General features: G+C 47.1%; 54 non-coding genes across 54 annotated transcripts; all 54 read right to left on the reverse strand.

The window, feature by feature from the left end:
• Positions 1–232: 232 nt before the first annotated feature.
• LOC136211155 (5S ribosomal RNA) lies at positions 233–351 on the reverse strand. The gene has a single exon (XR_010678373.1). It is a non-coding gene; the product is annotated as a 5S ribosomal RNA (ribosomal RNA).
• A 183-nt stretch (positions 352–534) lies between these two features.
• Positions 535–653, reverse strand: LOC136214174 (5S ribosomal RNA). Its single transcript, XR_010681270.1, has one exon. It is a non-coding gene; the product is annotated as a 5S ribosomal RNA (ribosomal RNA).
• Positions 654–912: 259 nt separating this feature from the next.
• On the reverse strand, positions 913–1,031 carry LOC136211156 (5S ribosomal RNA). Its single transcript, XR_010678374.1, has one exon. It is a non-coding gene; the product is annotated as a 5S ribosomal RNA (ribosomal RNA).
• Positions 1,032–1,214: 183 nt separating this feature from the next.
• Positions 1,215–1,333, reverse strand: LOC136214175 (5S ribosomal RNA). The gene has a single exon (XR_010681271.1). It is a non-coding gene; the product is annotated as a 5S ribosomal RNA (ribosomal RNA).
• Positions 1,334–1,591: 258 nt separating this feature from the next.
• LOC136213963 (5S ribosomal RNA) lies at positions 1,592–1,710 on the reverse strand. The gene has a single exon (XR_010681063.1). It is a non-coding gene; the product is annotated as a 5S ribosomal RNA (ribosomal RNA).
• A 259-nt stretch (positions 1,711–1,969) lies between these two features.
• On the reverse strand, positions 1,970–2,088 carry LOC136213940 (5S ribosomal RNA). Its single transcript, XR_010681040.1, has one exon. It is a non-coding gene; the product is annotated as a 5S ribosomal RNA (ribosomal RNA).
• A 183-nt stretch (positions 2,089–2,271) lies between these two features.
• LOC136212811 (5S ribosomal RNA) lies at positions 2,272–2,390 on the reverse strand. The gene has a single exon (XR_010679953.1). It is a non-coding gene; the product is annotated as a 5S ribosomal RNA (ribosomal RNA).
• Positions 2,391–2,649: 259 nt separating this feature from the next.
• Positions 2,650–2,768, reverse strand: LOC136214871 (5S ribosomal RNA). Its single transcript, XR_010681937.1, has one exon. It is a non-coding gene; the product is annotated as a 5S ribosomal RNA (ribosomal RNA).
• Positions 2,769–2,951: 183 nt separating this feature from the next.
• Positions 2,952–3,070, reverse strand: LOC136211157 (5S ribosomal RNA). The gene has a single exon (XR_010678375.1). It is a non-coding gene; the product is annotated as a 5S ribosomal RNA (ribosomal RNA).
• A 258-nt stretch (positions 3,071–3,328) lies between these two features.
• On the reverse strand, positions 3,329–3,447 carry LOC136212973 (5S ribosomal RNA). The gene has a single exon (XR_010680108.1). It is a non-coding gene; the product is annotated as a 5S ribosomal RNA (ribosomal RNA).
• A 259-nt stretch (positions 3,448–3,706) lies between these two features.
• On the reverse strand, positions 3,707–3,825 carry LOC136213128 (5S ribosomal RNA). Its single transcript, XR_010680256.1, has one exon. It is a non-coding gene; the product is annotated as a 5S ribosomal RNA (ribosomal RNA).
• Positions 3,826–4,008: 183 nt separating this feature from the next.
• LOC136213129 (5S ribosomal RNA) lies at positions 4,009–4,127 on the reverse strand. Its single transcript, XR_010680257.1, has one exon. It is a non-coding gene; the product is annotated as a 5S ribosomal RNA (ribosomal RNA).
• A 183-nt stretch (positions 4,128–4,310) lies between these two features.
• Positions 4,311–4,429, reverse strand: LOC136212812 (5S ribosomal RNA). Its single transcript, XR_010679954.1, has one exon. It is a non-coding gene; the product is annotated as a 5S ribosomal RNA (ribosomal RNA).
• A 258-nt stretch (positions 4,430–4,687) lies between these two features.
• Positions 4,688–4,806, reverse strand: LOC136214328 (5S ribosomal RNA). Its single transcript, XR_010681419.1, has one exon. It is a non-coding gene; the product is annotated as a 5S ribosomal RNA (ribosomal RNA).
• Positions 4,807–5,064: 258 nt separating this feature from the next.
• On the reverse strand, positions 5,065–5,183 carry LOC136212974 (5S ribosomal RNA). The gene has a single exon (XR_010680109.1). It is a non-coding gene; the product is annotated as a 5S ribosomal RNA (ribosomal RNA).
• Positions 5,184–5,442: 259 nt separating this feature from the next.
• On the reverse strand, positions 5,443–5,561 carry LOC136213130 (5S ribosomal RNA). Its single transcript, XR_010680258.1, has one exon. It is a non-coding gene; the product is annotated as a 5S ribosomal RNA (ribosomal RNA).
• A 183-nt stretch (positions 5,562–5,744) lies between these two features.
• Positions 5,745–5,863, reverse strand: LOC136213131 (5S ribosomal RNA). Its single transcript, XR_010680259.1, has one exon. It is a non-coding gene; the product is annotated as a 5S ribosomal RNA (ribosomal RNA).
• A 183-nt stretch (positions 5,864–6,046) lies between these two features.
• On the reverse strand, positions 6,047–6,165 carry LOC136212813 (5S ribosomal RNA). The gene has a single exon (XR_010679955.1). It is a non-coding gene; the product is annotated as a 5S ribosomal RNA (ribosomal RNA).
• A 258-nt stretch (positions 6,166–6,423) lies between these two features.
• Positions 6,424–6,542, reverse strand: LOC136214329 (5S ribosomal RNA). The gene has a single exon (XR_010681420.1). It is a non-coding gene; the product is annotated as a 5S ribosomal RNA (ribosomal RNA).
• A 182-nt stretch (positions 6,543–6,724) lies between these two features.
• On the reverse strand, positions 6,725–6,843 carry LOC136215442 (5S ribosomal RNA). The gene has a single exon (XR_010682483.1). It is a non-coding gene; the product is annotated as a 5S ribosomal RNA (ribosomal RNA).
• A 258-nt stretch (positions 6,844–7,101) lies between these two features.
• Positions 7,102–7,220, reverse strand: LOC136213856 (5S ribosomal RNA). Its single transcript, XR_010680954.1, has one exon. It is a non-coding gene; the product is annotated as a 5S ribosomal RNA (ribosomal RNA).
• Positions 7,221–7,479: 259 nt separating this feature from the next.
• Positions 7,480–7,598, reverse strand: LOC136213978 (5S ribosomal RNA). Its single transcript, XR_010681076.1, has one exon. It is a non-coding gene; the product is annotated as a 5S ribosomal RNA (ribosomal RNA).
• Positions 7,599–7,781: 183 nt separating this feature from the next.
• Positions 7,782–7,900, reverse strand: LOC136215019 (5S ribosomal RNA). Its single transcript, XR_010682076.1, has one exon. It is a non-coding gene; the product is annotated as a 5S ribosomal RNA (ribosomal RNA).
• Positions 7,901–8,160: 260 nt separating this feature from the next.
• Positions 8,161–8,279, reverse strand: LOC136211158 (5S ribosomal RNA). The gene has a single exon (XR_010678376.1). It is a non-coding gene; the product is annotated as a 5S ribosomal RNA (ribosomal RNA).
• A 182-nt stretch (positions 8,280–8,461) lies between these two features.
• Positions 8,462–8,580, reverse strand: LOC136212162 (5S ribosomal RNA). Its single transcript, XR_010679333.1, has one exon. It is a non-coding gene; the product is annotated as a 5S ribosomal RNA (ribosomal RNA).
• Positions 8,581–8,838: 258 nt separating this feature from the next.
• On the reverse strand, positions 8,839–8,957 carry LOC136213858 (5S ribosomal RNA). The gene has a single exon (XR_010680956.1). It is a non-coding gene; the product is annotated as a 5S ribosomal RNA (ribosomal RNA).
• Positions 8,958–9,216: 259 nt separating this feature from the next.
• LOC136213979 (5S ribosomal RNA) lies at positions 9,217–9,335 on the reverse strand. The gene has a single exon (XR_010681077.1). It is a non-coding gene; the product is annotated as a 5S ribosomal RNA (ribosomal RNA).
• Positions 9,336–9,593: 258 nt separating this feature from the next.
• On the reverse strand, positions 9,594–9,712 carry LOC136214428 (5S ribosomal RNA). Its single transcript, XR_010681514.1, has one exon. It is a non-coding gene; the product is annotated as a 5S ribosomal RNA (ribosomal RNA).
• A 258-nt stretch (positions 9,713–9,970) lies between these two features.
• On the reverse strand, positions 9,971–10,089 carry LOC136211159 (5S ribosomal RNA). Its single transcript, XR_010678377.1, has one exon. It is a non-coding gene; the product is annotated as a 5S ribosomal RNA (ribosomal RNA).
• Positions 10,090–10,348: 259 nt separating this feature from the next.
• On the reverse strand, positions 10,349–10,467 carry LOC136211161 (5S ribosomal RNA). Its single transcript, XR_010678379.1, has one exon. It is a non-coding gene; the product is annotated as a 5S ribosomal RNA (ribosomal RNA).
• Positions 10,468–10,650: 183 nt separating this feature from the next.
• LOC136214176 (5S ribosomal RNA) lies at positions 10,651–10,769 on the reverse strand. The gene has a single exon (XR_010681273.1). It is a non-coding gene; the product is annotated as a 5S ribosomal RNA (ribosomal RNA).
• A 260-nt stretch (positions 10,770–11,029) lies between these two features.
• Positions 11,030–11,148, reverse strand: LOC136212493 (5S ribosomal RNA). Its single transcript, XR_010679646.1, has one exon. It is a non-coding gene; the product is annotated as a 5S ribosomal RNA (ribosomal RNA).
• Positions 11,149–11,331: 183 nt separating this feature from the next.
• LOC136211162 (5S ribosomal RNA) lies at positions 11,332–11,450 on the reverse strand. Its single transcript, XR_010678380.1, has one exon. It is a non-coding gene; the product is annotated as a 5S ribosomal RNA (ribosomal RNA).
• A 258-nt stretch (positions 11,451–11,708) lies between these two features.
• On the reverse strand, positions 11,709–11,827 carry LOC136213616 (5S ribosomal RNA). The gene has a single exon (XR_010680715.1). It is a non-coding gene; the product is annotated as a 5S ribosomal RNA (ribosomal RNA).
• Positions 11,828–12,086: 259 nt separating this feature from the next.
• On the reverse strand, positions 12,087–12,205 carry LOC136213132 (5S ribosomal RNA). The gene has a single exon (XR_010680260.1). It is a non-coding gene; the product is annotated as a 5S ribosomal RNA (ribosomal RNA).
• A 183-nt stretch (positions 12,206–12,388) lies between these two features.
• Positions 12,389–12,507, reverse strand: LOC136213133 (5S ribosomal RNA). Its single transcript, XR_010680261.1, has one exon. It is a non-coding gene; the product is annotated as a 5S ribosomal RNA (ribosomal RNA).
• A 183-nt stretch (positions 12,508–12,690) lies between these two features.
• LOC136212816 (5S ribosomal RNA) lies at positions 12,691–12,809 on the reverse strand. Its single transcript, XR_010679957.1, has one exon. It is a non-coding gene; the product is annotated as a 5S ribosomal RNA (ribosomal RNA).
• A 258-nt stretch (positions 12,810–13,067) lies between these two features.
• On the reverse strand, positions 13,068–13,186 carry LOC136214331 (5S ribosomal RNA). Its single transcript, XR_010681421.1, has one exon. It is a non-coding gene; the product is annotated as a 5S ribosomal RNA (ribosomal RNA).
• A 259-nt stretch (positions 13,187–13,445) lies between these two features.
• LOC136215445 (5S ribosomal RNA) lies at positions 13,446–13,564 on the reverse strand. Its single transcript, XR_010682485.1, has one exon. It is a non-coding gene; the product is annotated as a 5S ribosomal RNA (ribosomal RNA).
• A 183-nt stretch (positions 13,565–13,747) lies between these two features.
• Positions 13,748–13,866, reverse strand: LOC136213260 (5S ribosomal RNA). Its single transcript, XR_010680382.1, has one exon. It is a non-coding gene; the product is annotated as a 5S ribosomal RNA (ribosomal RNA).
• Positions 13,867–14,125: 259 nt separating this feature from the next.
• On the reverse strand, positions 14,126–14,244 carry LOC136211163 (5S ribosomal RNA). The gene has a single exon (XR_010678381.1). It is a non-coding gene; the product is annotated as a 5S ribosomal RNA (ribosomal RNA).
• A 259-nt stretch (positions 14,245–14,503) lies between these two features.
• LOC136214071 (5S ribosomal RNA) lies at positions 14,504–14,622 on the reverse strand. Its single transcript, XR_010681169.1, has one exon. It is a non-coding gene; the product is annotated as a 5S ribosomal RNA (ribosomal RNA).
• A 183-nt stretch (positions 14,623–14,805) lies between these two features.
• LOC136212817 (5S ribosomal RNA) lies at positions 14,806–14,924 on the reverse strand. Its single transcript, XR_010679958.1, has one exon. It is a non-coding gene; the product is annotated as a 5S ribosomal RNA (ribosomal RNA).
• Positions 14,925–15,184: 260 nt separating this feature from the next.
• LOC136211164 (5S ribosomal RNA) lies at positions 15,185–15,303 on the reverse strand. The gene has a single exon (XR_010678382.1). It is a non-coding gene; the product is annotated as a 5S ribosomal RNA (ribosomal RNA).
• A 182-nt stretch (positions 15,304–15,485) lies between these two features.
• LOC136213605 (5S ribosomal RNA) lies at positions 15,486–15,604 on the reverse strand. The gene has a single exon (XR_010680705.1). It is a non-coding gene; the product is annotated as a 5S ribosomal RNA (ribosomal RNA).
• Positions 15,605–15,862: 258 nt separating this feature from the next.
• On the reverse strand, positions 15,863–15,981 carry LOC136213859 (5S ribosomal RNA). Its single transcript, XR_010680957.1, has one exon. It is a non-coding gene; the product is annotated as a 5S ribosomal RNA (ribosomal RNA).
• A 259-nt stretch (positions 15,982–16,240) lies between these two features.
• LOC136213980 (5S ribosomal RNA) lies at positions 16,241–16,359 on the reverse strand. Its single transcript, XR_010681078.1, has one exon. It is a non-coding gene; the product is annotated as a 5S ribosomal RNA (ribosomal RNA).
• Positions 16,360–16,617: 258 nt separating this feature from the next.
• LOC136212413 (5S ribosomal RNA) lies at positions 16,618–16,736 on the reverse strand. The gene has a single exon (XR_010679572.1). It is a non-coding gene; the product is annotated as a 5S ribosomal RNA (ribosomal RNA).
• Positions 16,737–16,994: 258 nt separating this feature from the next.
• Positions 16,995–17,113, reverse strand: LOC136213462 (5S ribosomal RNA). Its single transcript, XR_010680571.1, has one exon. It is a non-coding gene; the product is annotated as a 5S ribosomal RNA (ribosomal RNA).
• Positions 17,114–17,372: 259 nt separating this feature from the next.
• On the reverse strand, positions 17,373–17,491 carry LOC136211166 (5S ribosomal RNA). The gene has a single exon (XR_010678383.1). It is a non-coding gene; the product is annotated as a 5S ribosomal RNA (ribosomal RNA).
• Positions 17,492–17,674: 183 nt separating this feature from the next.
• LOC136214177 (5S ribosomal RNA) lies at positions 17,675–17,793 on the reverse strand. Its single transcript, XR_010681274.1, has one exon. It is a non-coding gene; the product is annotated as a 5S ribosomal RNA (ribosomal RNA).
• Positions 17,794–18,052: 259 nt separating this feature from the next.
• On the reverse strand, positions 18,053–18,171 carry LOC136211167 (5S ribosomal RNA). The gene has a single exon (XR_010678384.1). It is a non-coding gene; the product is annotated as a 5S ribosomal RNA (ribosomal RNA).
• Positions 18,172–18,354: 183 nt separating this feature from the next.
• On the reverse strand, positions 18,355–18,473 carry LOC136214702 (5S ribosomal RNA). Its single transcript, XR_010681778.1, has one exon. It is a non-coding gene; the product is annotated as a 5S ribosomal RNA (ribosomal RNA).
• Positions 18,474–18,731: 258 nt separating this feature from the next.
• On the reverse strand, positions 18,732–18,850 carry LOC136213964 (5S ribosomal RNA). Its single transcript, XR_010681064.1, has one exon. It is a non-coding gene; the product is annotated as a 5S ribosomal RNA (ribosomal RNA).
• Positions 18,851–19,041: the final 191 nt, after the last annotated feature.

Raw genomic sequence — 19,041 nt, forward strand, 5'->3', positions numbered from 1 at the left:
ATTCCATACTGGGCGCCCCTTTCTCCCGTATGCTCATCCTTCACGTGCATGCACAAGCCCCCGGACCCCAAACACTGACCCCCGCCTCGAAAACGTGCACGCCATGGTGAAAAAAAAATTAAATAATTAAAAAATGCACGTTGCAAAAAAGTTTGGGCCCGCCTCGAAAACGTGCACGCCATGGTGAAAAAAAAATTAAATAATTAAAAAATGCACGTTGCAAAAAAGTTTGGGGGTGCAACACGAGGACTTCCCAAGAGGTCACCCATCTTAGTACTACTCTCGCCCAAGCACGTTTAACTTCGGAGTTCTGATGGGATCCGGTGCATTAGTGCTGGTATGATCGCACCCGTCATCCCATGCAAAAACTAAGCATATATTCCATACTGGGCGCCCCTTTCTCCCGTATGCTCATCCTTCACGTGCATGCACAAGCCCCCGGACCCCAAACACTGACCCCCGCCTCGAAAACATGCACGCCATGGTGAAAAAAAAAATTAAATAATTAAAAAATGCACGTTGCAAAAAAGTTTGGGGGTGCAACACGAGGACTTCCCAAGAGGTCAACCATCTTAGTACTACTCTCGCCCACGCACGTTTAACTTCGGAGTTCTGATGGGATCCGGTGCATTAGTGCTGGTATGATCGCACCCGTCATCACATGCAAAAACTAAGCATATATTCCATATTGGGCGCCCCTTTCTCCCGTATGCTCATCCTTCACGTGCATGCACAAGCCCCCGGACCCCAAACACTGACCCCCGCCTCGAAAACGTGCACGCCATGGTGAAAAAAAAATTAAATAATTAAAAAATGCACGTTGCAAAAAAGTTTGGGCCCGCCTCGAAAACGTGCACGCCATGGTGAAAAAAAAATTAAATAATTAAAAAATGCACGTTGCAAAAAAGTTTGGGGGTGCAACACGAGGACTTCCCAAGAGGTCACCCATCTTAGTACTACTCTCGCCCAAGCACGTTTAACTTCGGAGTTCTGATGGGATCCGGTGCATTAGTGCTGGTATGATCGCACCCGTCATCCCATGCAAAAACTAAGCATATATTCCATACTGGGCGCCCCTTTCTCCCGTATGCTCATCCTTCACGTGCATGCACAAGCCCCCGGACCCCAAACACTGACCCCCGCCTCGAAAACATGCACGCCATGGTGAAAAAAAAAATTAAATAATTAAAAAATGCACGTTGCAAAAAAGTTTGGGGGTGCAACACGAGGACTTCCCAAGAGGTCAACCATCTTAGTACTACTCTCGCCCACGCACGTTTAACTTCGGAGTTCTGATGGGATCCGGTGCATTAGTGCTGGTATGATCGCACCCGTCATCACATGCAAAAACTAAGCATATATTCCATATTGGGCGCCCCTTTCTCCCGTATGCTCATCCTTCACGTGCATGCACAAGCCCCCGGACCCCAAACACTGACCCCCGCCTCGAAAACGTGCACGCCATGGTGAAAAAAAATTAAATAATTAAAAAATGCACGTTGCAAAAAAGTTTGGGCCCGCCTCGAAAACGTGCACGCCATGGTGAAAAAAAAATTAAATAATTAAAAAATGCACGTTATAAAAAAGTTTAGGGGTGCAACACGAGGACTTCCCAAGAGGTCACCCATCTTAGTACTACTCTCGCCCAAGCACGTATAACTTCGGAGTTCTGATGGGATCCGGTGCATTAGTGCTGGTATGATCGCACCCGTCATCCCATGCAAAAACTAAGCATATATTCCATACTGGGCGCCCCTTTCTCCCGTATGCTCATCCTTCACGTGCATGCACAAGCCCCCGGACCCCAAACACTGACCCCCGCCTCGAAAACGTGCACGCCATGGTGAAAAAAAAATTAAATAATTAAAAAATGCACGTTGCAAAAAAGTTTGGGCCCGCCTCGAAAACGTGCACGCCATGGTGAAAAAAAAATTAAATAATTAAAAAATGCACGTTGCAAAAAAGTTTGGGGGTGCAACACAAGGACTTCCCAAGAGGTCACCCATCTTAGTACTACTCTCGCCCAAGCACGTTTACCTTCGGAGTTCTGATGGGATCCGGTGCATTAGTGCTGGTATGATCGCACCCGTCATCCCATGCAAAAACTAAGCATATATTCCATACTGGGCGCCCCTTTCTCCCGTATGCTCATCCTTCACGTGCATGCACAAGCCCCCGGACCCCAAACACTGACCCCCGCCTCGAAAACATGCACGCCATGGTGAAAAAAAAAATTAAATAATTAAAAAATGCACGTTGCAAAAAAGTTTGGGGGTGCAACACGAGGACTTCCCAAGAGGTCAACCATCTTAGTACTACTCTCGCCCAAGCACGTTTAACTTCGGAGTTCTGATGGGATCCGGTGCATTAGTGCTGGTATGATCGCACCCGTCATCCCATGCAAAAACTAAGAATATATTCCATACTGGGCGCCCCTTTCTCCCGTATGCTCATCCTTCACGTGCATGCACAAGCCCCCGGACCCCAAACACTGACCCCCGCCTCGAAAACGTGCACGCCATGGTGAAAAAAAAATTAAATAATTAAAAAATGCACGTTGCAAAAAAGTTTGGGCCCGCCTCGAAAACGTGCACGCCATGGTGAAAAAAAAATTAAATAATTAAAAAATGCACGTTGCAAAAAAGTTTGGGGGTGCAACACGAGGACTTCCCAAGAGGTCACCCATCTTAGTACTACTCTCGCCCAAGCACGTTAAACTTCGGAGTTCTGATGGGATCCGGTGCATTAGTGCTGGTATGATCGCATCCGTCATCCCATGCAAAAACTAAGCATATATTCCATACTGGGCGCCCCTTTCTCCCGTATGCTCATCCTTCACGTGCATGCACAAGCCCCCGGACCCCAAACACTGACCCCCGCCTCGAAAACATGCACGCCATGGTGAAAAAAAAAATTAAATAATTAAAAACTGCACGTTGCAAAAAAGTTTGGGGGTGCAACACGAGGACTTCCCAAGAGGTCACCCATCTTAGTACTACTCTCGCCCAAGCACGTTTAACTTCGGAGTTCTGATGGGATCCGGTGCATTAGTGCTGGTATGATCGCACCCGTCATCACATGCAAAAACTAAGCATATATTCCATACTGGGCGCCCCTTTCTCCCGTATGCTCATCCTTCACGTGCATGCACAAGCCCCCGGACCCCAAACACTGACCCCCGCCTCGAAAACGTGCACGCCATGGTGAAAAAAAATTAAATAATTAAAAAATGCACGTTGGAAAAAAGTTTGGGCCCGCCTCGAAAACGTGCACGCCATGGTGAAAAAAAAATTCAATAATTAAAAAATGCACGTTATAAAAAAGTTTAGGGGTACAACACGAGGACTTCCCAAGAGGTCACCCATCTTAGTACTACTCTCGCCCAAGCACGTTTAACTTCGGAGTTCTGATGGGATCCGGTGCATTAGTGCTGGTATGATCGCACCCGTCATCCCATGCAAAAACTAAGCATATATTCCATACTGGGCGCCCCTTTCTCCCGTATGCTCATCCTTCACGTGCATGCACAAGCCCCCGGACCCCAAACACTGACCCCTGCCTCGAAAACGTGCACGCCATGGTGAAAAAAAAATTAAATAATTAAAAAATGCACGTTGCAAAAAAGTTTGGGCCCGCCTCGAAAACGTGCACGCCATGGTGAAAAAAAAATTAAATAATTAAAAAATGCACGTTGCAAAAAAGTTTGGGGGTGCAACACGAGGACTTCCGAAGAGGTCACCCATCTTAGTACTACTCTCGCCCAAGCACGTTTAACTTCGGAGTTCTGATGGGATCCGGTGCATTAGTGCTGGTATGATCGCACCCGTCATCCCATGCAAAAACTAAGCATATATTCCATACTGGGCGCCCCTTTCTCCCGTATGCTCATCCTTCACGTGCATGCACAAGCCCCCGGACCCCAAACACTGACCCCCGCCTCGAAAACATGCACGCCATGGTGAAAAAAAAAATTAAATAATTAAAAAATGCACGTTGCAAAAAAGTTTGGGGGTGCAACACGAGGACTTCCGAAGAGGTCACCCATCTTAGTACTACTCTCGCCCAAGCACGTTTAACTTCGGAGTTCTGATGGGATCCGGTGCATTAGTGCTGGTATGATCGCACCCGTCATCCCATGCAAAAACTAAGCATATATTCCATACTGGGCGCCCCTTTCTCCCGTATGCTCATCCTTCACGTGCATGCACAAGCCCCCGGACCCCAAACACTGACCCCCGCCTCGAAAACATGCACGCCATGGTGAAAAAAAAAATTAAATAATTAAAAAATGCACGTTGCAAAAAAGTTTGGGGGTGCAACACGAGGACTTCCCAAGAGGTCAACCATCTTAGTACTACTCTCGCCCAAGCACGTTTAACTTCGGAGTTCTGATGGGATCCGGTGCATTAGTGCTGGTATGATCGCACCCGTCATCCCATGCAAAAACTAAGCATATATTCCATACTGGGCGCCCCTTTCTCCCGTATGCTCATCCTTCACGTGCATGCACAAGCCCCCGGACCCCAAACACTGACCCCCGCCTCGAAAACGTGCACGCCATGGTGAAAAAAAATTAAATAATTAAAAAATGCACGTTGCAAAAAAGTTTGGGCCCGCCTCGAAAACGTGCACGCCATGGTGAAAAAAAAATTAAATAATTAAAAAATGCACGTTGCAAAAAAGTTTAGGGGTGCAACAAGAGGACTTCCCAAGAGGTCACCCATCTTAGTACTACTCTCGCCCAAGCACGTTTAACTTCGGAGTTCTGATGGGATCCGGTGCATTAGTGCTGGTATGATCGCACCCGTCATCCCATGCAAAAACTAAGCATATATTCCATACTGGGCGCCCCTTTCTCCCGTATGCTCATCCTTCACGTGCATGCACAAGCCCCCGGACCCCAAACACTGACCCCCGCCTCGAAAACGTGCACGCCATGGTGAAAAAAAATTAAATAATTAAAAAATGCACGTTGGAAAAAAGTTTGGGCCCGCCTCGAAAACGTGCACGCCATGGTGAAAAAAAAATTCAATAATTAAAAAATGCACGTTATAAAAAAGTTTAGGGGTACAACACGAGGACTTCCCAAGAGGTCACCCATCTTAGTACTACTCTCGCCCAAGCACGTTTAACTTCGGAGTTCTGATGGGATCCGGTGCATTAGTGCTGGTATGATCGCACCCGTCATCCCATGCAAAAACTAAGCATATATTCCATACTGGGCGCCCCTTTCTCCCGTATGCTCATCCTTCACGTGCATGCACAAGCCCCCGGACCCCAAACACTGACCCCTGCCTCGAAAACGTGCACGCCATGGTGAAAAAAAAATTAAATAATTAAAAAATGCACGTTGCAAAAAAGTTTGGGCCCGCCTCGAAAACGTGCACGCCATGGTGAAAAAAAAATTAAATAATTAAAAAATGCACGTTGCAAAAAAGTTTGGGGGTGCAACACGAGGACTTCCGAAGAGGTCACCCATCTTAGTACTACTCTCGCCCAAGCACGTTTAACTTCGGAGTTCTGATGGGATCCGGTGCATTAGTGCTGGTATGATCGCACCCGTCATCCCATGCAAAAACTAAGCATATATTCCATACTGGGCGCCCCTTTCTCCCGTATGCTCATCCTTCACGTGCATGCACAAGCCCCCGGACCCCAAACACTGACCCCCGCCTCGAAAACATGCACGCCATGGTGAAAAAAAAAATTAAATAATTAAAAAATGCACGTTGCAAAAAAGTTTGGGGGTGCAACACGAGGACTTCCGAAGAGGTCACCCATCTTAGTACTACTCTCGCCCAAGCACGTTTAACTTCGGAGTTCTGATGGGATCCGGTGCATTAGTGCTGGTATGATCGCACCCGTCATCCCATGCAAAAACTAAGCATATATTCCATACTGGGCGCCCCTTTCTCCCGTATGCTCATCCTTCACGTGCATGCACAAGCCCCCGGACCCCAAACACTGACCCCCGCCTCGAAAACATGCACGCCATGGTGAAAAAAAAAATTAAATAATTAAAAAATGCACGTTGCAAAAAAGTTTGGGGGTGCAACACGAGGACTTCCCAAGAGGTCAACCATCTTAGTACTACTCTCGCCCAAGCACGTTTAACTTCGGAGTTCTGATGGGATCCGGTGCATTAGTGCTGGTATGATCGCACCCGTCATCCCATGCAAAAACTAAGCATATATTCCATACTGGGCGCCCCTTTCTCCCGTATGCTCATCCTTCACGTGCATGCACAAGCCCCCGGACCCCAAACACTGACCCCCGCCTCGAAAACGTGCACGCCATGGTGAAAAAAAATTAAATAATTAAAAAATGCACGTTGCAAAAAAGTTTGGGCCCGCCTCGAAAACGTGCACGCCATGGTGAAAAAAAAATTAAATAATTAAAAAATGCACGTTGCAAAAAAGTTTAGGGGTGCAACAAGAGGACTTCCCAAGAGGTCACCCATCTTAGTACTACTCTCGCCCAAGCACGTTTAACTTCGGAGTTCTGATGGGATCCGGTGCATTAGTGCTGGTATGATCGCACCCGTCATCCCATGCAAAAACTAAGCATATATTCCATACTGGGCGCCCCTTTCTCCCGTATGCTCATCCTTCACGTGCATGCACAAGCCCCCGGACCCCAAACACTGACCCCCGCCTCGAAAACGTGCACGCCATGGTGAAAAAAAAATTAAATAATTAAAAAATGCACGTTGCAAAAAAGTTTGGGGGTGCAACACGAGGACTTCCCAAGAGGTCACCCATCTTAGTACTACTCTCGCCCAAGCACGTTTAACTTCGGGATTCTGATGGGATCCGGTGCATTAGTGCTGGTATGATCGCACCAGTCATCCCATGCAAAAACTAAGCATATATTCCATACTGGGCGCCCCTTTCTCCCGTATGCTCATCCTTCACGTGCATGCACAAGCCCCCGGACCCCAAACACTGACCCCCGCCTCGAAAACGTGCACGCCATGGTGAAAAAAAATTAAATAATTAAAAAATGCACGTTGCAAAAAAGTTTGGGCCCGCCTCGAAAACGTGCACGCCATGGTGAAAAAAAAATTAAATAATTAAAAAATGCACGTTATAAAAAAGTTTAGGGGTGCAACACGAGGACTTCCCAAGAGGTCACCCATCTTAGTACTACTCTCGCCCAAGCACGTTTCACTTCGGAGTTCTGATGGGATCCGGTGCATTAGTGCTGGTATGATCGCACTCGTCATCCCATGCAAAAACTAAGCATATATTCCATACTGGGCGCCCCTTTCTCCCGTATGCTCATCCTTCACGTGCATGCACAAGCCCCCGGACCCCAAACACTGACCCCCGCCTCGAAAACGTGCACGCCATGGTGAAAAAAAAATTAAATAATTAAAAAATGCACGTTGCAAAAAAGTTTGGGCCCGCCTCGAAAACGTGCACGCCATGGTGAAAAAAAAATTAAATAATTAAAAAATGCACGTTGCAAAAAAGTTTGGGGGTGCAACACGAGGACTTCCCAAGAGGTCACCCATCTTAGTACTACTCTCGCCCAAGCACGTTTAACTTCGGGGTTCTGATGGGATCCGGTGCATTAGTGCTGGTATGATCGCACCCGTCATCCCATGCAAAAACTAAGCATATATTCCATACTGGGCGCCCCTTTCTCCCGTATGCTCATCCTTCACGTGCATGCACAAGCCCCCGGACCCCAAACACTGACCCCCGCCTCGAAAACATGCACGCCATGGTGAAAAAAAAAATTAAATAATTAAAAAATGCACGTTGCAAAAAAGTTTGGGGGTGCAACACGAGGACTTCCCAAGAGGTCAACCATCTTAGTACTACTCTCGCCCAAGCACGTTCAACTTCGGAGTTCTGATGGGATCCGGTGCATTAGTGCTGGTATGATTGCACCCGTCATCACATGCAAAAACTAAGCATATATTCCATACTGGGCGCCCCTTTCTCCCGTATGCTCATCCTTCACGTGCATGCACAAGCCCCCGGACCCCAAACACTGACCCCCGCCTCGAAAACGTGCACGCCATGGTGAAAAAAAAAATTAAATAATTAAAAAATGCACGTTGCAAAAAAGTTTGGGCCCGCCTCGAAAACGTGCACGCCATGGTGAAAAAAAAATTAAATAATTAAAAAATGCACGTTGCAAAAAAGTTTAGGGGTGCAACACGAGGACTTCCCAAGAGGTCACCCATCTTAGTACTACTCTCGCCCAAGCACGTTTAACTTCGGAGTTCTGATGGGATCCGGTGCATTAGTGCTGGTATGATCGCACCCGTCATCCCATGCAAAAACTAAGCATATATTCCATACTGGGCGCCCCTTTCTCCCGTATGGTCATCCTTCACGTGCATGCACAAGCCCCCGGACCCCAAACACTGACCCCCGCCTCGAAAACGTGCACGCCATGGTGAAAAAAAAATTAAATAATTAAAAAATGCACGTTGCAAAAAAGTTTGGGGGTGCAACACGAGGACTTCCCAAGAGGTCACCCATCTTAGTACTACTCTCGCCCAAGCACGTTTGACTTCGGAGTTCTGATGGGATCCGGTGCATTAGTGCTGGTATGATCGCACCCGTCATCACATGCAAAAACTAAGCATATATTCCATACTGGGCGCCCCTTTCTCCCGTATGCTCATCCTTCACGTGCATGCACAAGCCCCCGGACCCCAAACACTGACCCCCGCCTCGAAAACGTGCACGCCATAGTGAAAAAAAATTAAATAATTAAAACATGCACGTTGCAAAAAAGTTTGGGCCCGCCTCGAAAACGTGCACGCCATGGTGAAAAAAAAATTAAATAATTAAAAAATGCACGTTATAAAAAAGTTTAGGGGTGCAACACGAGGACTTCCCAAGAGGTCACCCATCTTAGTACTACTCTCGCCCAAGCACGTTTCACTTCGGAGTTCTGATGGGATCCGGTGCATTAGTGCTGGTATGATCGCACTCGTCATCCCATGCAAAAACTAAGCATATATTCCATACTGGGCGCCCCTTTCTCCCGTATGCTCATCCTTCACGTGCATGCACAAGCCCCCGGACCCCAAACACTGACCCCCGCCTCGAAAACGTGCACGCCATGGTGAAAAAAAAATTAAATAATTAAAAAATGCACGTTGCAAAAAAGTTTGGGCCCGCCTCGAAAACGTGCACGCCATGGTGAAAAAAAAATTAAATAATTAAAAAATGCACGTTGCAAAAAAGTTTGGGGGTGCAACACGAGGACTTCCCAAGAGGTCACCCATCTTAGTACTACTCTCGCCCAAGCACGTTTAACTTCGGGGTTCTGATGGGATCCGGTGCATTAGTGCTGGTATGATCGCACCCGTCATCCCATGCAAAAACTAAGCATATATTCCATACTGGGCGCCCCTTTCTCCCGTATGCTCATCCTTCATGTGCATGCACAAGCCCCCGGACCCCAAACACTGACCCCCGCCTCGAAAACGTGCACGCCATGGTGAAAAAAAATTAAATAATTAAAAAATGCACGTTGCAAAAAAGTTTGGGCCCGCCTCGAAAACGTGCACGCCATGGTGAAAAAAAAATTAAATAATTAAAAAATGCACGTTATAAAAAAGTTTAGGGGTGCAACACGAGGACTTCCCAAGAGGTCACCCATCTTAGTACTACTCTCGCCCAAGCACGTTTAACTTCGGAGTTCTGATGGGATCCGATGCATTAGTGCTGGTATGATCGCACCTGTCATCCCATGCAAAAACTAAGCATATATTCCATACTGGGCGCCCCTTTCTCCCGTATGCTCATCCTTCACGTGCATGCACAAGCCCCCGGACCCCAAACACTGACCCCCGCCTCGAAAACGTGCACGCCATGGTGAAAAAAAATTAAATAATTAAAAAATGCACGTTGCAAAAAAGTTTGGGCCCGCCTCGAAAACGTGCACGCCATGGTGAAAAAAAAATTAAATAATTAAAAAATGCACGTTGCAAAAAAGTTTAGGGGTGCAACACGAGGACTTCCCAAGAGGTCACCCATCTTAGTACTACTCTCGCCCAAGCACGTTTAACTTCGGAGTTCTGATGGGATCCGGTGCATTAGTGCTGGTATGATCGCACCCGTCATCCCATGCAAAAACTAAGCATATATTCCATACTGGGCGCCCCTTTCTCCCGTATGCTCATCCTTCACGTGCATGCACAAGCCCCCGGACCCCAAACACTGACCCCCGCCTCGAAAACGTGCACGCCATGGTGAAAAAAAAATTAAATAATTAAAAAATGCACGTTGCAAAAAAGTTTGGGCCCGCCTCGAAAACGTGCACGCCATGGTGAAAAAAAAATTAAATAATTAAAAAATGCACGTTGCAAAAAAGTTTGGGGGTGCAACACGAGGACTTCCCAAGAGGTCACCCATCTTAGTACTACTCTCGCCCAAGCACGTTTAACTTCGGAGTTCTGATGGGATCCGGTGCATTAGTGCTGGTATGATCGCACCCGTCATCCCATGCAAAAACTAAGCATATATTCCATACTGGGCGCCCCTTTCTCCCGTATGCTCATCCTTCACGTGCATGCACAAGCCCCCGGACCCCAAACACTGACCCCCGCCTCGAAAACATGCACGCCATGGTGAAAAAAAAAATTAAATAATTAAAAAATGCACGTTGCAAAAAAGTTTGGGGGTGCAACACGAGGACTTCCCAAGAGGTCAACCATCTTAGTACTACTCTCGCCCACGCACGTTTAACTTCGGAGTTCTGATGGGATCCGGTGCATTAGTGCTGGTATGATCGCACCCGTCATCACATGCAAAAACTAAGCATATATTCCATATTGGGCGCCCCTTTCTCCCGTATGCTCATCCTTCACGTGCATGCACAAGCCCCCGGACCCCAAACACTGACCCCCGCCTCGAAAACGTGCACGCCATGGTGAAAAAAAAAATTAAATAATTAAAAAATGCACGTTGCAAAAAAGTTTGGGCCCGCCTCGAAAACGTGCACGCCATGGTGAAAAAAAAATTAAATAATTAAAAAATGCACGTTGCAAAAAAGTTTGGGGGTGCAACACGAGGACTTCCCAAGAGGTCACCCATCTTAGTACTACTCTCGCCCAAGCACGTTTAACTTCGGAGTTCTGATGGGATCCGGTGCATTAGTGCTGGTATGATCGCATCCGTCATCCCATGCAAAAACTAAGCATATATTCCATACTGGGCGCCCCTTTCTCCCGTATGCTCATCCTTCACGTGCATGCACAAGCCCCCGGACCCCAAACACTGACCCCCGCCTCGAAAACATGCACGCCATGGTGAAAAAAAAAATTAAATAATTAAAAAATGCACGTTGCAAAAAAGTTTGGGGGTGCAACACGAGGACTTCCCAAGAGGTCACCCATCTTAGTACTACTCTCGCCCAAGCACGTTTAACTTCGGAGTTCTGATGGGATCCGGTGCATTAGTGCTGGTATGATCGCACCCGTCATCACATGCAAAAACTAAGCATATATTCCATACTGGGCGCCCCTTTCTCCCGTATGCTCATCCTTCACGTGCATGCACAAGCCCCCGGACCCCAAACACTGACCCCCGCCTCGAAAACGTGCACGCCATGGTGAAAAAAAATTAAATAATTAAAAAATGCACGTTGGAAAAAAGTTTGGGCCCGCCTCGAAAACGTGCACGCCATGGTGAAAAAAAAATTAAATAATTAAAAAATGCACGTTATAAAAAAGTTTAGGGGTACAACACGAGGACTTCCCAAAAGGTCACCCATCTTAGTACTACTCTCGCCCAAGCACGTTTAACTTCGGAGTTCTGATGGGATCCGGTGCATTAGTGCTGGTATGATCGCACCCGTCATCCCATGCAAAAACTAAGCATATATTCCATACTGGGCGCCCCTTTCTCCCGTATGCTCATCCTTCACGTGCATGCACAAGCCCCCGGACCCCAAACACTGACCCCTGCCTCGAAAACGTGCACGCCATGGTGAAAAAAAAATTAAATAATTAAAAAATGCACGTTGCAAAAAAGTTTGGGCCCGCCTCGAAAACGTGCACGCCATGGTGAAAAAAAAATTAAATAATTAAAAAATGCACGTTGCAAAAAAGTTTGGGGGTGCAACACGAGGACTTCCGAAGAGGTCACCCATCTTAGTACTACTCTCGCCCAAGCACGTTTAACTTCGGAGTTCTGATGGGATCCGGTGCATTAGTGCTGGTATGATCGCACCCGTCATCCCATGCAAAAACTAAGCATATATTCCATACTGGGCGCCCCTTTCTCCCGTATGCTCATCCTTCACGTGCATGCACAAGCCCCCGGACCCCAAACACTGACCCCCGCCTCGAAAACATGCACGCCATGGTGAAAAAAAAAATTAAATAATTAAAAAATGCACGTTGCAAAAAAGTTTGGGGGTGCAACACGAGGACTTCCGAAGAGGTCACCCATCTTAGTACTACTCTCGCCCAAGCACGTTTAACTTCGGAGTTCTGATGGGATCCGGTGCATTAGTGCTGGTATGATCGCACCCGTCATCCCATGCAAAAACTAAGCATATATTCCATACTGGGCGCCCCTTTCTCCCGTATGCTCATCCTTCACGTGCATGCACAAGCCCCCGGACCCCAAACACTGACCCCCGCCTCGAAAACATGCACGCCATGGTGAAAAAAAAAATTAAATAATTAAAAAATGCACGTTGCAAAAAAGTTTGGGGGTGCAACACGAGGACTTCCCAAGAGGTCAACCATCTTAGTACTACTCTCGCCCAAGCACGTTTAACTTCGGAGTTCTGATGGGATCCGGTGCATTAGTGCTGGTATGATCGCACCCGTCATCCCATGCAAAAACTAAGCATATATTCCATACTGGGCGCCCCTTTCTCCCGTATGCTCATCCTTCACGTGCATGCACAAGCCCCCGGACCCCAAACACTGACCCCCGCCTCGAAAACGTGCACGCCATGGTGAAAAAAAATTAAATAATTAAAAAATGCACGTTGCAAAAAAGTTTGGGCCCGCCTCGAAAACGTGCACGCCATGGTGAAAAAAAAATTAAATAATTAAAAAATGCACGTTGCAAAAAAGTTTAGGGGTGCAACAAGAGGACTTCCCAAGAGGTCACCCATCTTAGTACTACTCTCGCCCAAGCACGTTTAACTTCGGAGTTCTGATGGGATCCGGTGCATTAGTGCTGGTATGATCGCACCCGTCATCCCATGCAAAAACTAAGCATATATTCCATACTGGGCGCCCCTTTCTCCCGTATGCTCATCCTTCACGTGCATGCACAAGCCCCCGGACCCCAAACACTGACCCCCGCCTCGAAAACGTGCACGCCATGGTGAAAAAAAAATTAAATAATTAAAAAATGCACGTTGCAAAAAAGTTTGGGCCCGCCTCGAAAACGTGCACGCCATGGTGAAAAAAAAATTAAATAATTAAAAAATGCACGTTGCAAAAAAGTTTGGGGGTGCAACACGAGGACTTCCCAAGAGGTCACCCATCTTAGTACTACTCTCGCCCAAGCACGTTTAACTTCGGGATTCTGATGGGATCCGGTGCATTAGTGCTGGTATGATCGCACCAGTCATCCCATGCAAAAACTAAGCATATATTCCATACTGGGCGCCCCTTTCTCCCGTATGCTCATCCTTCACGTGCATGCACAAGCCCCCGGACCCCAAACACTGACCCCCGCCTCGAAAACATGCACGCCATGGTGAAAAAAAAAATTAAATAATTAAAAAATGCACGTTGCAAAAAAGTTTGGGGGTGCAACACGAGGACTTCCCAAGAGGTCAACCATCTTAGTACTACTCTCGCCCAAGCACGTTTAACTTCGGAGTTCTGATGGGATCCGGTGCATTAGTGCTGGTATGATTGCACCCGTCATCACATGCAAAAACTAAGCATATATTCCATACTGGGCGCCCCTTTCTCCCGTATGCTCATCCTTCACGTGCATGCACAAGCCCCCGGACCCCAAACACTGACCCCCGCCTCGAAAACGTGCACGCCATGGTGAAAAAAAAATTAAATAATTAAAAAATGCACGTTGCAAAAAAGTTTGGGCCCGCCTCGAAAACGTGCACGCCATGGTGAAAAAAAAATTAAATAATTAAAAAATGCACGTTGCAAAAAAGTTTAGGGGTGCAACACGAGGACTTCCCAAGAGGTCACCCATCTTAGTACTACTCTCGCCCAAGCACGTTTAACTTCGGAGTTCTGATGGGATCCGGTGCATTAGTGCTGGTATGATCGCACCCGTCATCCCATGCAAAAACTAAGCATATATTCCATACTGGGCGCCCCTTTCTCCCGTATGCTCATCCTTCACGTGCATACACAAGCCCCCGGACCCCAAACACTGACCCCCGCCTCGAAAACGTGCACGCCATGGTGAAAAAAAAATTAAATAATTAAAAAATGCACGTTGCAAAAAAGTTTGGGCCCGCCTCGAAAACGTGCACGCCATGGTGAAAAAAAAATTAAATAATTAAAAAATGCACGTTGCAAAAAAGTTTGGGGGTGCAACATGAGGACTTCCCAAGAGGTCACCCATCTTAGTACTACTCTCGCCCAAGCACGTTTAACTTCGGAGTTCTGATGGGATCCGGTGCATTAGTGCCGGTATGATCGCACCCGTCATCCCATGCAAAAACTAAGCATATATTCCATACTGGGCGCCCCTTTCTCCCGTATGCTCATCCTTCACGTGCATGCACAAGCCCCCGGACCCCAAACACTGACCCCCGCCTCGAAAACATGCACGCCATGGTGAAAAAAAAAATTAAATAATTAAAAAATGCACGTTGCAAAAAAGTTTGGGGGTGCAACACGAGGACTTCCCAAGAGGTCAACCATCTTAGTACTACTCTCGCCCAAGCACGTTTAACTTCGGAGTTCTGATGGGATCCGGTGCATTAGTGCTGGTATGATCGCACCCGTCATCACATGCAAAAACTAAGCATATATTCCATACTGGGCGCCCCTTTCTCCCGTATGCTCATCCTTCACGTGCATGCACAAGCCCCCGGACCCCAAACACTGACCCCCGCCTCGAAAACGTGCACGCCATGGTGAAAAAAAAAATTAAATAATTAAAAAATGCACGTTGCAAAAAAGTTTGGGCCCGCCTCGAAAACGTGCACGCCATGGTGAAAAAAAAATTAAATAATTAAAAAATGCACGTTGCAAAAAAGTTTAGGGGTGCAACACGAGGACTTCCCAAGAGGTCACCCATCTTAGTACTACTCTCGCCCAAGCACGTTTAACTTCGGAGTTCTGATGGGATCCGGTGCATTAGTGCTGGTATGATCGCACCCGTCATCCCATGCAAAAACTAAGCATATATTCCATACTGGGCGCCCCTTTCTCCCGTATGGTCATCCTTCACGTACATGCACAAGCCCCCGGACCCCAAACACTGACCCCCGCCTCGAAAACGTGCACGCCATGGTGAAAAAAAAATTAAATAATTAAAAAATGCACGTTGCAAAAAAGTTTGGGGGTGCAACACGAGGACTTCCCAAGAGGTCACCCATCTTAGTACTACTCTCGCCCAAGAACGTTTAACTTCGGAGTTCTGATGGGATCCGGTGCATTAGTGCTGGTATGATCGCACCCGTCATCACATGCAAAAACTAAGCATATATTCCATACTGGGCGCCCCTTTCTCCCGTATGCTCATCCTTCACGTGCATGCACAAGCCCCCGGACCCCAAACACTGACCCCCGCCTCGAAAACGTGCACGCCATAGTGAAAAAAAATTAAATAATTAAAAAATGCACGTTGCAAAAAAGTTTGGGCCCGCCTCGAAAACGTGCACGCCATGGTGAAAAAAAAATTAAATAATTAAAAAATGCACGTTATAAAAAAGTTTAGGGGTGCAACACGAGGACTTCCCAAGAGGTCACCCATCTTAGTACTACTCTCGCCCAAGCACGTTTCACTTCGGAGTTCTGATGGGATCCGGTGCATTAGTGCTGGTATGATCGCACTCGTCATCCCATGCAAAAACTAAGCATATATTCCATACTGGGCGCCCCTTTCTCCCGTATGCTCATCCTTCACGTGCATGCACAAGCCCCCGGACCCCAAACACTGACCCCCGCCTCGAAAACGTGCACGCCATGGTGAAAAAAAAATTAAATAATTAAAAAATGCACGTTGCAAAAAAGTTTGGGCCCGCCTCGAAAACGTGCACGCCATGGTGAAAAAAAAATTAAATAATTAAAAAATGCACGTTGCAAAAAAGTTTGGGGGTGCAACACGAGGACTTCCCAAGAGGTCACCCATCTTAGTACTACTCTCGCCCAAGCACGTTTAACTTCGGGGTTCTGATGGGATCCGGTGCATTAGTGCTGGTATGATCGCACCCGTCATCCCATGCAAAAACTAAGCATATATTCCATACTGGGCGCCCCTTTCTCCCGTATGCTCATCCTTCATGTGCATGCACAAGCCCCCGGACCCCAAACACTGACCCCCGCCTCGAAAACGTGCACGCCATGGTGAAAAAAAATTAAATAATTAAAAAATGCACGTTGCAAAAAAGTTTGGGCCCGCCTCCAAAACGTGCACGCCATGGTGAAAAAAAAATTAAATAATTAAAAAATGCACGTTATAAAAAAGTTTAGGGGTGCAACACGAGGACTTCCCAAGAGGTCACCCATCTTAGTACTACTCTCGCCCAAGCACGTTTAACTTCGGAGTTCTGATGGGATCCGGTGCATTAGTGCTGGTATGATCGCACCTGTCATCCCATGCAAAAACTAAGCATATATTCCATACTGGGCGCCCCTTTCTCCCGTATGCTCATCCTTCACGTGCATGCACAAGCCCCCGGACCCCAAACACTGACCCCCGCCTCGAAAACGTGCACGCCATGGTGAAAAAAAATTAAATAATTAAAAAATGCACGTTGCAAAAAAGTTTGGGCCCGCCTCGAAAACGTGCACGCCATGGTGAAAAAAAAATTAAATAATTAAAAAATGCACGTTGCAAAAAAGTTTAGGGGTGCAACACGAGGACTTCCCAAGAGGTCACCCATCTTTGTACTACTCTCGCCCAAGCACGTTTAACTTCGGAGTTCTGATGGGATCCGGTGCATTAGTGCTGGTATGATCGCACCCGTCATCCCATGCAAAAACTAAGCATATATTCCATACTGGGCGCCCCTTTCTCCCGTATGCTCATCCTTCACGTGCATGCACAAGCCCCCGGACCCCAAACACTGACCCCCGCCTCGAAAACGTGCACGCCATGGTGAAAAAAAAATTAAATAATTAAAAAATGCACGTTGCAAAAAAGTTTGGGCCCGCCTCGAAAACGTGCACGCCATGGTGAAAAAAAAATTAAATAATTAAAAAATGCACGTTGCAAAAAAGTTTGGGGGTGCAACACGAGGACTTCCCAAGAGGTCACCCATCTTAGTACTACTCTCGCCCAAGCACGTTTAACTTCGGAGTTCTGATGGGATCCGGTGCATTAGTGCTGGTATGATCGCACCCGTCATCCCATGCAAAAACTAAGCATATATTCCATACTGGGCGCCCCTTTCTCCCGTATGCTCATCCTTCACGTGCATGCACAAGCCCCCGGACCCCAAACACTGACCCCCGCCTCGAAAACATGCACGCCATGGTGAAAAAAAAAATTAAATAATTAAAAAATGCACGTTGCAAAAAAGTTTGGGGGTGCAACACGAGGACTTCCCAAGAGGTCAACCATCTTAGTACTACTCTCGCCCACGCACGTTTAACTTCGGAGTTCTGATGGGATCCGGTGCATTAGTGCTGGTATGATCGCACCCGTCATCACATGCAAAAACTAAGCATATATTCCATATTGGGCGCCCCTTTCTCCCGTATGCTCATCCTTCACGTGCATGCACAAGCCCCCGGACCCCAAACACTGACCCCCGCCTCGAAAACGTGCACGCCATGGTGAAAAAAAAATTAAATAATTAAAAAATGCACGTTGCAAAAAAGTTTGGGCCCGCCTCGAAAACGTGCACGCCATGGTGAAAAAAAAATTAAATAATTAAAAAATGCACGTTGCAAAAAAGTTTGGGGGTGCAACACGAGGACTTCCCAAGAGGTCACCCATCTTAGTACTACTCTCGCCCAAGCACGTTTAACTTCGGAGTTCTGATGGGATCCGGTGCATTAGTGCTGGTATGATCGCACCCGTCATCCCATGCAAAAACTAAGCATATATTCCATACTGGGCGCCCCTTTCTCCCGTATGCTCATCCTTCACGTGCATGCACAAGCCCCCGGACCCCAAACACTGACCCCCGCCTCGAAAACATGCACGCCATGGTGAAAAAAAAAATTAAATAATTAAAAAATGCACGTTGCAAAAAAGTTTGGGGGTGCAACACGAGGACCTCCCAAGAGGTCAACCATCTTAGTACTACTCTCGCCCACGCACGTTTAACTTCGGAGTTCTGATGGGATCCGGTGCATTAGTGCTGGTATGATCGCACCCGTCATCACATGCAAAAACTAAGCATATATTCCATATTGGGCGCCCCTTTCTCCCGTATGCTCATCCTTCACGTGCATGCACAAGCCCCCGGACCCCAAACACTGACCCCCGCCTCGAAAACGTGCACGCCATGGTGAAAAAAAATTAAATAATTAAAAAATGCACGTTGCAAAAAAGTTTGGGCCCGCCTCGAAAACGTGCACGCCATGGTGAAAAAAAAATTAAATAATTAAAAAATGCACGTTATAAAAAAGTTTAGGGGTGCAACACGAGGACTTCCCAAGAGGTCACCCATCTTAGTACTACTCTCGCCCAAGCACGTATAACTTCGGAGTTCTGATGGGATCCGGTGCATTAGTGCTGGTATGATCGCACCCGTCATCCCATGCAAAAACTAAGCATATATTCCATACTGGGCGCCCCTTTCTCCCGTATGCTCATCCTTCACGTGCATGCACAAGCCCCCGGACCCCAAACACTGACCCCCGCCTCGAAAACGTGCACGCCATGGTGAAAAAAAAATTAAATAATTAAAAAATGCACGTTGCAAAAAAGTTTGGGCCCGCCT

The sequence above is a fragment of the Euphorbia lathyris genome, chromosome 1 (assembly GCF_963576675.1).
Source record: "Euphorbia lathyris chromosome 1, ddEupLath1.1, whole genome shotgun sequence".
Lineage (NCBI taxonomy): Eukaryota > Viridiplantae > Streptophyta > Magnoliopsida > Malpighiales > Euphorbiaceae > Euphorbia > Euphorbia lathyris.